Raw genomic sequence first — 14,350 nt, forward strand, 5'->3', positions numbered from 1 at the left:
ACAGTTCTACACCCACACTTAGAGAAAGCAGCTAATGTTCCCTCGGGTCTGGCAGGCCCCGTGCTGGCTCTTCCGATGCCTCCTCTGGTCCTTATCCTTCGTTCACATTTCACTGCTCCTCTCTTCTGTAGGCCAGAAGGCCACCTCTCAGCAGTCCCCATTTTAATTTCAGACTCCGCTTCTGCAATTTCCTTAGCTCCCGAGCAAATCCAGTTGGCGCTCTGCTTTCCTAGTGCTTGGCCTTGACATTGAGGGAAAAAGCAGAGAAACGCAGGCTGGACAAAGAGGTGGAGGAATAAGGCTGATTGTTTATTGTCGTGTTTTCCAATGTGGTTTCCAGAAACTTACTGCAATAAAAAGCAGAGGGAGCCTGCCTGCCACTTAGTTTTAATTTCTAACTTCAAGAGAAGGTTCTGGAAACATCTATCTAGGCTTTGTTAACAAAAACCAACAAAAACTGTCCTCCTTCCTCCATGCCCCACCAGGCTCATTTTCGTTGTGACAGTGTGTCAGTGAGCTCAGTTCACGATCTGGCTCTGCAGAGTTCAGGAGTTTCTCACTTGCTTTGCTCAATCCCCCTCACTTCCCTGTAGGCCGAGCTCAGATTTCACCTTCTGAATGAAACCTTTCTTGACCACCCTGTTTAATACTCAGCCTGCCCTCCCTGGCACTCTCACCTTGCCTTATCTTGCTCTACTTTTTCTATTTTTCTTTTCCATACCACGTATCTCCTGTTAATATAACATAAATTTAACCTTTTAATCTGGTTTATGGTTTATTGTCTGTCTTTACCAGACCCTGCTCCCCAGAATGTAATTGCCACAGGGATGGGCATCTTTATGTTGCCAGAGTAGTGGACTATCTAATCAGCCCGCTGGATTTTCCACACAATATCTGTGTGGTCTAATCGCTGCCTAAATAAACAATGCACTCGCAAAAAGAAGTTAGTTCATTGCTGTCCTATAGACCTGTGCTGTCCAATAAGGTAGCCACATGTCACATGTGGCCATTTAAAGTAATTAAGATGAAATAAAATTAAACATTCAGTTCCTCAGTCACGCTAGCCATATTTCAGGTACTCAGTAGCCACATGTGGCTAGTGGCTACTGTTGTGGATAGCACAGACGTAAAACACTTCCATCATAGTAGAAAGTTCCGTTGGATAGTGTTGTTATAGATGAATCAACTTATCAACTTAGCTGATTTTTTATTTTATTCGATGGCTAACTATATGTTTAGTATCTACTTTGAGTAAGGTGCCCTGATAAGAAATATGAGCTGTGCAAGGAAGACTCAGAGATCTTGCCTCTTTCAGGAAATAGGTCTGAAGATAAATATAATATGAAGATATGTATCAAGAGCCTTGAGGCAGATACAGATCAAGTGTTGCAGGAATTCAAAGGAAAGAAAGATTTGTATTTTCCAGTTTAGGGTAGGAAGTCAAGGAAGGCTTCTTGGAGGAGGTGGGTCTGAAATAGAAAACTGCCCATTACCTCAGTTCTGAAGCACAGAACACTCAACACTTTTAAGAAAACTAAAGGAGAGAACCTGTATAAAGTAATCTTCTGGTGGGAAAGTTAACGGCAAACAAGGAGATGCAAAGTTATAGTTCCCATGGCTTAGGAGTTCTGCTTTTGCTTCTCCCCCACTTCTGCCTCGGGACAAGCAGTCCCCACGTCTGCTGAAACAAAGACTTTTGGTCCTGGTGTCCTCTGCTTGCACAGAGCTGAGAAAAGCATGTGGGGACGAACAAAGCTTGGCTGGCTGCTTCTCTAATCCTTTCCCTCTGTGTCGGAAGTGCAACCCAAGGAGGGTCTTCTCCTTGCAGGACGAAGCTTGAAGCCTCCACCTAAAGAGCTGTATTGAGGGATGATGAGTGGTTGAATGCGGTTTTTCAGACACCCGAGATTCTCCACGCGGGGGCTCGGTCCCTCCTTCCCCCGAGCCCACAGGGGCTGACTCACATTGACCTGGCCGTCACCCATAGGTGGAGAACCCAGTGCTCCCAGTGGAAAATAAACTCAGGTCGAAGGAACAAGGCATACGAGGAGAATAGTTATTTCCAAAGAAAAAAATTAAATATCCAAGAGCCAGTGTGGCTCTCTAATGCCACGAATACAAGTTGAATATTCTCCTGAATGTTTTTTCTGATACTTTTCAATGGGTTCCATCAGCCGCCGGTTATCTTGGTAGATGCATCTTCCTTGCTTTATACCAGAGGTCAGCAAACCGTGGCAAAGGGCCCGATCCGGCCCATTGCCTGTTTTTATACAGTTTGGGGGCTCTGAATGGTTTCTGTGTCTTTAAATGGTTGGCAAAAGTCAAAAGAAGAATAACATTTCATGACATGAACATTTTATGAATTTCAAATTTCGGTATCCAGAAACATAGTTTTGTCAGAACACAGTCACACTCATTTGTTACTTATTGTCTATAATTGTTTTCCCACTACAAGGGCAGAGTTGAGTAGTTGTGACAGAGACCACATGGCCTACGAAGCCTGAAATATTTACTATCTGGCTGAGTACAGAAAAAATTGGCCAACCGTGGTCTATACCCTCAACTTATCAAGGCCCCGACTAATAATGCTAATAATTGCCTCAGGCTTCTCAGACACTTTCTGGCTGACAAAGCACTCCCCCAGGCATCTTTTCCACCTCTGCCTTGAGTCACCCCGGACTGTGCCAGAGCTCTGGCAGGCTGATGCTGCTTCCAGAGAGACGTGAACCCACAAAACCAAGACCCCAAGGGAGGTCACCAGGGAGCAGAAAGAAGTCAAAGGCATTTTTCACAAAGGCAAAATGCCAGATGGTTTGAAAATGTAGGCGTTTTATTACAGACTAGAGAATACAGCGGTAAAGTCAGACAAAATTCAGACCCATGCAGTAGAATAACATCGCCAAAACAAAGCCGAAAAACAGATGGTGGCTTAGGACTTGAAGTCCTTGCTCAATTTTCTTCCTCCTGAGCTGTTTGGTCTCTGTGATTTTATACGGAATGAGAGTGTGCCACGGTTTCACAAGTCTTATACACAGCCTAAGAGAACACAACAAGCAAATAAGCAAAATTCACCCTCTTATATGGTCACAGGGGAGACTCTGAAATGTGTTTTTGGAGAAATCTCGTATGTCCTTAAGTGCAGAGCATAGCAAATCATGTTTTACTACACATTCAGGGCAGCTAGACCATTCTTAAGTCAAAGTCTAATTTGTTTCTAAACATTGTTAGATTGTTATAAAATAAAAGTGTTATAGAGGCCAACCTGGTGGCACAGTGGTTAAGTGTGCACATTCTGCTTTGGCGGCCTGGGGTTCGCCAGTTCGGATCCCGGGTGTGGACACGGCACTGCTTGGCAAACCATGCTGTGGTAGGCGTCCCACATATAAAGTAGAGGAAGATGGGCCCAGATGTGAGCTCAGGGCCAGTCTTCCTCAGCAAAAAGAGGAGGATTGGTGGCAGATGTTAGCTCAGGGCTCATCTTCCTCAAAAAGAAAAAGGGTTATAAAAATAAACATGTTCAGAGGTGTTCGTTTTCTACTCAAGGAGACACCCAACTCCCCTCACACAGTGTGATGGATGCTGTAACCAAGAAATGCATGAAGTACTATGGGAATAAAGATGAGGAAATACCTCAGCCTTCTAGAGAATGTGGGGAGTTGTGGATTAGGAAAGACTCCACAGAGGAGGTGCCATGTGAGCTGTACCTAGAGAGATGCTTAGGAGTTGACCAGAGAGACACAATACTGGGAAGGGGGCTGAGAAGATCCTGGACAAGGCCCTGGGTGTGGAAGGGCATGGTCATCTGTCTTATTCCCTGCTGGATCCCCAGTGCACGGTATAGTGCTAGCATCTCATATGTTTCAATAAATATCTGTTGAATACGTGAATTTGATGTGCTTGTGGGTGGCGATAGTCCAGGTAGAGTGGGGCAGTGTGTATTTGTAGGCTTAGTAACATGCTATTTGGGAACCATTTTAGGGCCTAGATGAGACTGATTTTTAACTTAATATTTCAGGTGTCTGTGGGTAAATGAATGGCACATCTTGGGGCCATTGGAAGTAGCTTGTACTCTTTCTGCAGCAGCGTTTATTAGCTAATAGTACTAAGAAACCCAACTGTGAATGAAATGTCATAATGGCCACTTGTCGTTGAATGTTTGGTCGTAGGTAAGACAGGCTGTGGGTCTTTGGTAATTGTATTTGGAAGGCACTATTTTTTCTTTCACTCAAAAAAGCATATCACAATTCAAGTGAGAAAAATTATGTTACTATAGGGATAATATTAAATCAACCACTCTTACTCTTATTTATTTTTAAGGGACATTATTTGCACTTGCTGGTACTCTCTTTTTAGTAACAAATTACTTTCAATCTCACAATGAATTAAAATATAGTAACTGGGATTAAGAACCACTGCTTTGAACTACAGAAGAGCCTTGACATTGGCAGACTCGGCAGTCATGAAGTTAGTGTCTGAGGATTTGTTCCACAGAGTGATTTTGCTGAGGCACAGATTTGAATCCCATGGACAGGCAAGCCCAGAGTGAGAGCGTATCCATTAGCTAGTGAGCCCAGCCCACTGCCCACCTGCTCAGGTCAAAGTAGCGATAGTGTTTTCTACTTGACTTCAGAATCCTTGTAATTCTTGAGAACTGATAAAAAAAAAAAAAAAAAGTTTGTAGAAAATGGCCCCAGAAAAAACAGCAACTGCTGGTGATGGCAGTGAAAAGAAAGAGAAGCAGTGGTCTGACAAAGTTCAGGTTCGTAAATGCCTATAGGGAATCACTATGAATATGAAGGTCATTTAAAATTTTCATTTCCACTTGATTTCATTGTAAAGAGGAAATTTAAAATTCCGTAATCATTCGCAAACGCCTCCAGTCGTATCCCTGTTGTATATGAAGGGTTGACAATATCTTCAGTACTCCCCTGGCAATTGTTTTCCACCCTGAATTTGCATGACCCTGAAGAAAGGATTGGCAAATCAAACATCAAACCAGACTCAGTCTAATTGCATAAATTCCAGATTAATGAAGCTAATGACGTTTCATGCCCTGAAGTAAGTCTTAATCCTTGTCACTGGTGTTGGTGACGTCTTTCCTGAAGAGGCTCGTTGCCCGGGGCACAGCCAGCCACACAAGGCCACGTTACAGCTTGTTCTTCTCTCTCTACAACTCCAATTCTGGCACTAATAAATATGTGCCCTTCATGATACTTTCCAGGTAATTTTTCCAGGTGGAAGGTTGCAGAAGCAGAGGATTACCCAGTAGCCTGCTTCCTCTCTCTCATTTCCTCTTGCTTCTTAGGCATCAACCATTTGAGGGTTGCCCACCTTGAGTTCTAAAGTTCAGTGAATCTCCTTCATAGCCAGGAAGCTAGACTCAGATTAAGAATTACTATTCAATTTCAAATTGTGATGTTTCTGTTAGAGCACATTGGGAAGAAGTCATAAACAAAAATCACAGGAATGATCACCAAAAATTAAATAAGAAGTTATTTTGATTCCTTAAACTTACGTCTTTTAAGAAGTATCTTGCTTTCACAGAGTGCTTCTAACTTTTTAAGATCTTTTTATATTCATTACCTGATTTTCTGTTTACATGGATCCGATTGATGATAATATAAATCATAATAATTCAATAGAATAACACATGTTGTTATACCAGTTCAAGAGATGAGGAGGTTAAAGTAATCACTCTGAGCCATATGGTGAAATGGCCCTTTGTTTTTACATTAAGAAATACCTGTGGAGTTCATGCAAAATCATGTTTTCTCTCCATTGCAAGTTCTTAATGAGGTGATCAGGAGCTCTGTTAGAAATTGAAACATGGTAGGATATCTGGGCCAGCTTTTCTGCCCAACTACAAACTAGACTGCATCCCAGTCAGGCAGGGTATAGGCCCTATGAAGCTTTTAAGCCTCCACAAAAACATCCGACATCTGAAAAAAAAAATGTAATGGGCTGGTTACATTGCTTGCTTTTTCAGGAACATGAGAGGAGAATCAGACACATTGGGGTTATGTGGGGGATGGTATATGGAAGGAGATATATGTTCAGGGAGGCATTTTTTCAAAGTAGGTGATACTTAGGCATGTATATATGGCCACAGTGGTCCAACAGAGAGAGAGGGAAGGACAAGGCAGGTCAGGAAGGAACTGGTTGTAGGAGTGACGTCCCTGAGAAGGCAGTAGGGCATGAGATGCAGGGCACATGGGGATGCTGTTCTAGGTACGCAGAGCTCATGTAATGTGGGGTTAAGAGCTTTATTCAAATCTTGGGTTCAAATCTTGCCATTTTGTAGAAATGTGTGAATTTGTGTAAGTTAACCTCTTTAAGTGGCCATCCTGTCGGGTGTCAAACAAAGGGTAAAAAGTCTCAATTCAATGATTGTTGTGAATAGTCAAGCAAATAATGCATACTACGAGCTTAGCGCAGTACTTGGAATAAAGTAAGCCTGCCAAAAATGTTAGCTACAATCGTAATAATAATAATTATTATTGTTAATATTAGGCACAGAGACTGGGGAAGCAAGATGACGAGAAGATGTACAAATTATGGTCTCTGCCAATGAGGAGTTGAAAATTCAGTGTGTGAGAGAAGTGTGTAAACAATGGTAACGCAGAGCAGAATTAAGTCATTGCTTCCACAGCCTTCACACTTCCCCCTCAGCCGGGATTTAGAGGCTGGTGAGAACCCTGGAGTGTCATTCCTGAGGAAATAGGACTGGACCCCTAGGAGTCCATTTGATCTTCCTCTTGCCTCCTTCACAGCAGGATGGTCCAGTCTACCATCAGGGCTTGGTGGCTCTTGCCAGCCTCTAGCCAATGGCCCTAACTCTCCCTTCCTACTCACCTTTCTTCCCCCGACTCTCTCTCCTTCCTCCTGCACAGAGAGAGAAGGAAGCTGCTCCTGAAGAGGTGAACTTTCCAAGTCTGATTTGCTCCAGCCCAGGGGATGGAGTAATAAGTGACAGTCCCTCACACTGTGAAGAGACCAGCCTCATTTGATAAGCAGCTTTCTGAGAAAGAGGACGGGACTGTTCTCTATATTTTATAGACTAGAAAAAAAAAACACAACCCACAAGATACGTTATGTCAAGGAGCAAGTAACTCAAGGTCATCAGCTAAACTTTCTTCATTTTATATCCCTATTACCTAACACCATGCCCGACAGTGAGCAGGTACTCAATACCCGTTTGTTGAACGATTGGAATTACTTCATCAACCTATTAAGCCCATATGTTCCAATCTATCATTGAGCTGTGAATGGATCTCAGGCCTGCCAACTCAGAGCTTTGTATTTCTCATGAATCTTAAGTTGCAACGGGTTTGGCGCTAATAAAGCCTCCCTTCTACATCATCTCTGAGGGCTGGCCAGGATGTAGTCTAGATGTTTCTATAACCTGCTTCTTCTGCAGATCAGCCCCAGAGGAAGCAGCTTTTACCCAGAAGGATTCAGGGCTGCCTGGTGGTTCTATCATGTGTTAGACATTATTTTCCGGATGTGTTGACTCCAATTTTGAGTCATTGGCCTTCTTTTCACAGCTGAAGCTCAGTGCCAGGCTTTTACAAATCAGCTCTGGGCCTTCTCAGTAGTTCATTCCTCTTTACTGCTTAATAGAATTCCATTGTATGGATATACCACTTTTGTTTATTCACTCACGAGCTGATGGACATCTGGATTGTTTCTGCTGTTGGGCTATTATGGATATTGCTGTTATGAACATTCACACACAAGTCTTTGTGTGGACATATTTATATAAACCTATCTTTACCTAGGTATTCACCTTTCCCAATACTCTATTTCTTTATGTGAATTTACTTTGCATCTGACGACATTTCCTTTCAGTCTGAAGAACTTATTTCAGTATTACTTACAAGAAAGCTCAGCTATCAATGAACTCTGTGTTTGTTTATCTGGGGATGTTTTTATTTCACCTTCATTTTTGAAGGATAGTTTTGCTGGATGTAGAATTCTTGGTTGACAGTTTTCAATCCAAGAGTTTGATTATGTCAATCTACTTCCTTCTACTCTGTATTTTTTCATATGAAGAGTCAGCTATTAATTGTTGTTCCTCTGTACATAATGAATCTTTTTTCTCTGGCTGCTTTCAAGATTTTTCTCTTTATTTTTGGTTTTTAACAGTTTGACTATGATGTGCTTAGGTGTGGATTTCTTTTTATTTATCTAGAGCTTCTTAGTATGTAGATTAATGTTTTTCATCAAATTTCGGAAGTTTATGGCTGTTATGCATTCAGATATTTCTTCTCTGTTGCTGATATTTCTGCTTAGTTTTTAAAAAATATTATTCTTATTCTTATTCTTAAGCCTGATTCCCTTGGAGTTTTCCCCGTGACAGCATAGCTTAGTGGTCAGACAATGACTGGTTAGAAGTTGTGCTCAAATACTTTGAGTCCAATAGCCTTACATCCTTTGCCAACGAATCTTCGTGTGTGTTGGAAAATACACTAAGGTTTAGATAGTTTACAAGTCTACCCCAGACTTTTACTTTCTTTCAAGCTCTTTTGTGTTTTACAGGTGCAAGGACTCAAGTTCAGCCAGGGATGCGTGAATAGCTAGGGCCCTCTCTGGTCTCTCCTGGGAGGGACGTAGCCATAGGCATGTGTGCAGCCTTTCAGTCTACCAGGGATACGTGGGAACTTACAATGTCTACCTCCTTTCCAGGATTATCATGTTAAATTTCTCACTAGTCTGTCTCTCTGTTTCTTGCCTCAACCAGGGTCACCACTTCAGGCTAGCTGTGATGTTGGCCTTTCCTGTTTGTTTCTCACTGAGATGCTATTGTTTATGGCAACGCCCACTGGCGTTGGATTTTTCCATGCTTTGTTCCAAATCAAGTAGGCAGCCCTGGCAGAGAAGCTACAAGATTTCATTGCTTGCCCCACCCTGGTAGAACTACCACACAAATTGAGTTAGAGGTAGGGACGAGAGAGAGCAACTCCAGGCAAAAACGCTTCAGATTCCCATTGTTCTTAGCTAGAATTCAGTGATTTTTCTTCAATTAATGCTTCTTAATTTGTTACATGCCTTTGATCAATTTCCAGAGTCCTGAAATAGTTGTTTTCACAATTTTGTCTAGTTTTATCGTAATTTTAGAGGGAGAGAGTTTCCAGTCTCCTTGCCCCACCATTAAAGAAGTCCTGCCTGTGAGGAATCTGTTGCCCTTTCTTTTTTAAAGATCAGGCCAGGTGAGATGCAAACCATCAAGCTCAAACACGCATGAATAGAGCTTGTAAGTCTAGTAAGCATTGAATGTAGTACATATACCAGCAGCTAACATTTATCCCGCACTTTCTATTTGTCAGATCTGTGCTAAGCATCTTACAGGCATGATCTCCTCTAATTCTCAAAGAAATACAGAACCTGGTTCAATTCTTGGAGATCCCTTACTAATTTCCTTCCCAAGGGATACCATACAAAGAAAAATAATGCCCCAAATTTGATAACTTAGATGAAACAGACTAATTCCTTGAAAGATGCAAACTATCAAAACTCACACAAGGAGAATAGATAATCTAAATAAGCCTGTATCCACTAAAGAAATGGAATAAACAGTTAATAACTTTCCAAAAAAGAAAGCATCAGGTTCAGATGGTTTCTCTGGTGAATTCTACTAAACACCTAAGGAAGAAATTATATGAATCACCTCCAATCTCTTTTAGTAAATAGAAAGAACACTCCTTAACTCATTATATAAGGCCAGCATTAATTATCCTAATATCAAAATCAGATAAATAGAGTACAGGAAAGGAAAACTACAGACCAACATCTTTTGTGAACATAGATGCAAAAATCTTTAAAATATTAGCAAGTCAAATCTAACAGTGTATGAAAAGAATTATACATCACAACCAAGTAGGATTTATTCCAGGTTTGCAAGGCTATTTTCTCATCTAAAAATCAATTAATGTAATCGCCTGTATCAGCAGGCTAATGAGGAAAAATCATATCATCATATCAATTTATGCAGAAAAAGCATTTGAAAAAAATCCAACACCCATTCATGATTTAAAAAAACACTCAGAGGGGGAGGGCACAAAGGGGGAAGAGGTGTACCCACAACATGACTAACAATAATGTACAACTGAAATCTCACAAGGTTGTAATCTATCATAACATTAATCAAAAAAAAAAACACACTCAGAAAAGTAGGAATAGAGGGGAATTTTCTCAACTTGATAAAGAAGATTCACAAAAAGCCTATAGTCAACACGATAGTCAATAGTAAGAACTGGATACTTTCTTCCAAAGATCAGGAATAAGGCAGAAATATCTCCTTTCACCACTCCGGTTCAACATTGTACTAGAAGTCCTAGTTAGTACAATAAAATAAGAAATGGACATAAAAGGTATACAAATTATGAAGAATTAAATAAAACTGTCTTTGTTTGCAGATGACATGATAGTTTATGTAGAAAATCCAAAAGAATTGACAGTAAAACTCCTGAAGCTAGTAAACAAATAGAGGAAGGTGGCAGGATACAAGCTTAATAAATAAAAGTTAATTGCTTTCCTAAATATCTGCTACGGACAATTGGAATTTGAAATGGAAAACAATACCATTTATAATAGCATACAAAAAAGAAATACCTAGGTATAAATCTAACAAAATATATGCACAATCTGTATGTAGAAAACTACAAAACTCTGATGAAAGAAGTCAAAGAAGATCTAAATAAACAGTGAGATATTCATGTTCATGGATTGAAAGTCTCGATATATTAAGAAGTCAATTCTTCCTAACTTAATTCGTAGATTTACTGTGGTTCCAATAAAAATCAAACTATTTTTAGATATTGACAAACTGATTCTAAAGTTTATAGGGGAAGGTGAAAGAACCAGAATAGCCAATACAATACTGAGAACAACAAAGTTGAGGACTAACACCACCTGACTTTAGGACTAACTATAAAGTTATATGACAGCATGGTGTTGATGAAAGAATAGGCACAAAGATCAGTGGAAAACGAGAGGGAGCTCAGAAATAGATCCACATAAATACAGTCAATTGATATTTGACAACAGAGCAAAGGCAATTCAATGGGGAAAGAATAGTCTTTTCAATAAATGGTGCTGAAACAACTGGATGCCCATATGCAAAAGAAAAAAAACAGAGAAAGAAAAGAAACCTAGATACAGATCTTACAGCTTCCACAAAAATTAACTTAAAATGCATCACGTACCCAAATGCAAAATGCAAAACTACAAAACGTCCAGAAGAAAACAGAAGAAAACCAGGGTGACTTTGGTTTTGGTGACAAGTTTTTAGATACAACAACAAAAGCATAATCCATGAAAAAAAATGGTAGGTTGGACCTTATTGAAATTAAAAAGTTCTGCTCTGCAAAAGTCACTGTAAAGAAGTTGAAGAGACAAGACACAGACTGAGAGAAAATATTTGCAAAACACATATCTGATAAAGGACTTGTATCCAAATTATACAAAGAACTCTTAAAACTCAACAATAAGAAGGCAAACAGCCAATTAAATAAGAAGGGGAAAAGATCTAAATAGACACCTCACCAAAGAAGACATTCAGATAGCAAGCAAGCATAAGAAAAGATGCTCATTATCACTTGTCATTAGGGAATTGCAAATTAGAACAACAATGGGAAACCACTACACATCTATTAGAATGACTAAAATCCAAAACATTGACAATAGCAAATGCAGGTGAGGATGTCAAGCAACAGGCACTCTCATTCATTGCTGGTGGGAATGCCAAATGGTACAGCCATTTCCTAAGACATTTTGGCAGTTTCTTACCATGGGATCCAGCAATCACACTCCTAGGTATTTACCCAAATGAGTTGAAAACCTGTGTCTACATGAAAACCTGCACATGAATGTTGACAGCAGTTTTATTCATAGTTGCTAATAGGAGAAAACGCATGTATAGGGCTTAGTGCAGGACCGAGTATGGTTGGCATGTAAATAAAGGATGCTATTATTATTTTATTGTTTTTATCCTCCAGTACTATACTTCAGTTTTCCACCTTAAATCTTCTGCTATTTGACATGAGATCTTGGACAAATTACTTAATATCTCTAAGTACTTGGATCTTTTTAACCGGTAAAATGAAACTATTAACATTTTCTTGCATTTTTGTGAAAATTAAATAAGATAGTACATAAAAGATGCTCACGAAACTTGGGACATAGTATGTGATTACAGCAGTTATGCTGGCTGTGGGACTTGCACCAGTCTGTTCATTAGTAAGAAGAGAATAATAATACCTCTCTCACAATAGGAAAGCATAAGATCATAGTGGCCTGGTGAGTTTAAATGCCTTGTTCAAGGTCACACGGATGGTTATTAATGGGCCAGGACTCAAGCCCAGATCCAGATTACAGGTGCTTAAAAAACGATGACTATTAACTATAGTTATTTCTCTCTCTCCTGCCCACACACCCATCTGAATTAAACACACACACACAGACACAGAGTCATTCATACGTGGTGAAATAATTAGATGCCCAACCTTTCTCACAGCTTGCCTCCTCATCTCTGGGCTTCCGAGCTGGCATTCTGTGTCCTTCCACCCACATCGCCCTTCCCCCAACTTGAAACTGCTCCTTGCTGCTTGACCACTGGGTGCCAGAGAGCGGGGGTCTTTTGCCTGCCTGGGATATGATTCTGCAGCGAAGAGAGGGTAGCCCTGCTGAGGAGGATGGCAGGACAGCCCAGCGGAGAGGAGGAGAAGCTAAGAAGTGGGAGGAAGAGGCAAGCAGAGATTGCAGCATGTTTTGTGAGACACTGTGTTGGGCACCTTCATGTCCCTTGTTTCATTTGATCCTCACAGCAAAGGCTGATCCTTGGTATCCTGGGACAGATGGTGGCACTGGAGACCTTAGGGACATGGGAGGGCAGGGTCAGCCCAGTATTCTTCCCTGCTGTCCTTCCTGGCCCCTCAGGGAACCCAAGGTTCAGCCTCAGACACTGGATGATTTTCTGGCAAGGGAGGCAGAGAGCTCTTCCCTCATCTGTCCTCAAACCTAATTCCCCTCTGGAGGCAGGTCCTTCTAGTTAACAATGGGAGTGAAGGGGAGAGGGAATGTTTTCATCAGCACAGAAATGATGTATCAGAGGGCAGGGGGTGTAGGTGGGGGGACTTAGTGAAGCAAGCCGAAGCTTCCGAGGAAGAAGTGAGCAAATGGAGTGCTGCGGTGGGGATGGCTCAAGAAAAACTTGAAAGACTGCGCGTCAGCTTCCATTTGTGGCCAATCTATGGACTTTGGAAGCAGACAGGTCTGAGTTAGAATCATGTTTCTGCGACTCACTAGTTGTGTGACCTTAGGCAAGTTACTTAGCCTCTCTGGGCAATGGTTTTCTCATTTGTGAAATGAGAACAATCTCAAATGACCTAAAGGACAATCCTAAAATGAAGATTGTCCTTTGCAGGACAATCATATGGGTTAAAATGATATATACAAAGCATTGAATAGCATCTGGCTTCTAACTGTTGCTCAAAAAATATAATTATTTTCATTATCACTTACAAAACTCAAATCAAAGGAACTCCATGCCTTGTTTGTCTTCCAGGGGTCATACCTCAACGGGAAGCACGGGTCTGGCTCCCTTGGTGCTGAGAGGGGTTGACTCTCTCAGGGCAGGGCTGGCATGGAAGATGCCAAGAAATGACCTTGTGGTCCTCAGGTATGGACCCCAGAGTCAGGTCTGGTGAGACCAGGGTGTCTCTGCCTCTTCTTGTCCATGGTATACCTGTTGGTCCTAACCCTGTGGGCTTGTGAGAAGCACCCAGTGTAATCAACCCACCTTCCCTTCTGATTCCAAAAGATTTTTACTAGGTTCCTGGTGTGTGGCAGGTTTTATTCTAGATTCTGTGGATACAAAGATTGAAGAAGTGTGGTTTCTCTTTGGCTGTGCTACAGCTCAGGAAGATGAAAGGAGGACACAGACCATGCCTCTAAATGCTGAGGCTCTTTCTCTAAAGGCGCAGACGGCCTGGCGGCGCGGGATGCAGACAGCGGTAACCAGCCCCGAACCACGCAGGAGACAGTTGTGAATTTCCCAGAAAACAGCTTACACAACACGGGGTATCAGTTTCCTCCTTGGCTCTTTCCCCCATGTACTGAGATAACTGAAACAGTAACACAGAACTTAGCTTATGTGATTGTTGGGAAAAACCGAAAACATCCCAAGGGAAGGAAAGGCAAAGTGTCTTGTGCAAAGAAAGACTCGCAGTCAACCGCCCTGCCTGCCTCGCCCAGATGCTCCTCGGCGCTCCGGGACGCGGGCGGGCCTCCGTGAAGGGCTCCCGCGACTAAGGCGGAGGCCCTCCAGTGGAAAGTCCCCAACGTCCTTCCC

Source organism: Equus quagga, chromosome 5 (assembly GCF_021613505.1).
Source record: "Equus quagga isolate Etosha38 chromosome 5, UCLA_HA_Equagga_1.0, whole genome shotgun sequence".
Taxonomy (NCBI): Eukaryota; Metazoa; Chordata; class Mammalia; order Perissodactyla; family Equidae; genus Equus; species Equus quagga.